Below are 2,809 nucleotides of genomic sequence, written 5' to 3'. Positions count from 1 at the left end.
TTACTCTTTTATAAACTATAAATAACACATTTTTTTAAATGTTATTACGTGTTTTTGTTATTTTTTATGTATGGAAAATTGTTATAATATGACATTTATATCATAAATATTATGTGCATGTTTTTTTAGTTTTATTAACTATTATTATATATAGCTAAATTTGTACACACTGTTTTAATACCAAATATTGAATTTGTAAATTAAATTTAAATATAATAAAAATCACTAAAACTTATCATAATTGTAATAATTATGTTTAATTGTTATACAGCATGTTATATTCACATGCTGCTGTTTTATGTTGTACATTCTTTATGCATTATTATAAAAACAAATCATAATAATTGTTATTCCAATTTTAAGTCTTTTTCTTATAAAAAAAATACATTTAAATGAAATTTTCTAAGTCTTACATTTTAGATAATTCAACTTATAACAAAGTTATATAAATGATTTGTAAACTATAATTTGTAACTAATTAAACATTATATAGCTATAATAATAATTATATCAAAAATATTTTTAAAGTAGATATAAACCATAGCTAATTAACTTATCGCTTGCAACAGTTATATTTTAGGAAGTGTTATTAAACTCAGAACCGATATTTTTAACATTCCCTGTACTACTTTCATTGTTTTTTATTGATCGTAACTCATATTTAAGTCCTTAAAAACAAATAAATTGTTATGTTATGTATTGAATAGTTAAATTGCATACAAAAGTAATGTTTAACTGTTTAAGTTATATGTTTAATATTTATTTAAAATTGCCATAATTGTATAAATCCTGTGTTTATTTTTAAATGTTCAAATTTAACTTTTAACAAAAATGCTTTTGCATATACAAAAAATTTGTGATTAAACTTATGTTACAGTTATTATAAGTCATATCCCATATATATATTTTTTTTTATTTATAATTTGATTCGCTATTATGAGCATATCTCCACAAATCATAAATGTCATTATACATAATTAAATAAAAAAAACACATAAGCAAAAACTAAATATTATTAACCATGTTCTAAACCTTTCTCTCATACAAAGTGTTTAGCGAATTATATAAGTATTATAAAAAATTAATAAGATAGAGTGTTAATAATAATTTATAATTTCATAATTTGTTATTATGTTTCTTAATATATGTTTAATAGTTCAACGTGACAATATATCATGTGACTTTACTTAATAAATTGGTGTATATAAACGAAGAAGTCATGAAATTAAAAGCATAAACGAGTTAAAAAACGTCACATTTATGAAAGATGAATATTTTATAATACATTTAAAATAATATTATGTTTATAAGTATATTAAACAAACTTATAATATTGACGTAACATTTGAAACAAAAGCATATACAAATGAGTACATAAGTATTTGAATAAGTGCAAAAAAAAAAAAAAAGAAAGAAAAGAACATATTCATATAAAAAACAACAATATTAAAATTATTACGAAATAAATATTTTTATTGTGTTATAATTTGTTTATAGTACATATTATTAAATAAAATTTTCTCTATTTCATAGTTCTGATCCTTGTATAATTCGTCTACAAAATCTATGTCTATACTAATTTTACATATAGGGTGTACAAATGCGCATAAATACAGTCCTGTTAATGATAATATGTAGACACCATGTCTAATATATCCAGTTACAAGAAAAAATACAGAAATCAATAATGGATCAAACAATGAATAACTAAATAACTTAAAATTTTTTTCCAATTGACAAGTTTATATGTGGATCTATTTCCTCTTTTATCATTTTTTTAAGTAACATAATCTTAAATTGTATATTTATTTTATTACTGAGTTTAACTGTATTTAAATATTTCGTTTTAATTTTTTATTTATTCTTTTTAAATATTCATTGTTCATGATTATCTTGTTTTAACTGCATAATGCGTCCTTTAAAGTTTTTGTTTTACTGTTGGTAAAAAATAAATATATATTCATTAAGTATAATATCGAGTTGTAGTATATTTTAACATAGTCATTATTATTTATATGTCTATTCTTTAATAATTCACAACTTTCATTTATAATTTGCAAATATTCGTCACTTCAAATGACATTCTTAATAAGATCATATATTTTTATTAAATCTTTTTTTAGTAAGTTTTTATTTTCTCTTAGTATATACGTATTTGGCGATCACTTTGGTGAGCTAATATTTTAATTAATCATTTTTTAACATCAATTAAATAAATTGATTTTATATATATATATATATATATATATATATATATTCTTTATTTTGAACAATATCCTTATTGGGGTTATTAGCACTAATCACATATTGTTCAAAACATTCATAAAATTTGTTAATGTCATCATAATTTGCTACATAACCAAGATCATCCCGTTCGTTTGTAAAGATATCATGTTTAACAAGTGATCTATCATACTTTGCCTTTAATATATTTCATATGCTAGCTTAATAAGTAAAAACGTTGACAGTAAAAATGGGTAGAATAAATATATAAATGTTAAATGTTATTCTAAATGTATTAACCGACGTATGACCTTGTTACGCATGGGAAAAATATCAAAAAAATATTAAGCAGTATTAATATTTTCATTTTGATATTATTAGTTTATGTCCATGTAAAAAACAAAATAATAAATGATTTATATATTGTAGAAAACATTTTTTTTTTTTTTACACACTACTTTATAATAATGATGTTATTAATTTTGTTTCAATAATTTTATATATTTTATACAATTTTATAATTTATATATTAATTTTTGTTTTTTTTTTTGTTTTTTTTTTTTTTTTTTTTTTTTTTTTTTTTTTT

The sequence above is a fragment of the Piliocolobus tephrosceles genome, unplaced genomic scaffold (assembly GCF_002776525.5).
Source record: "Piliocolobus tephrosceles isolate RC106 unplaced genomic scaffold, ASM277652v3 unscaffolded_24174, whole genome shotgun sequence".
Taxonomy (NCBI): Eukaryota; Metazoa; Chordata; class Mammalia; order Primates; family Cercopithecidae; genus Piliocolobus; species Piliocolobus tephrosceles.
This window is presented reverse-complemented; position numbering follows the sequence as displayed.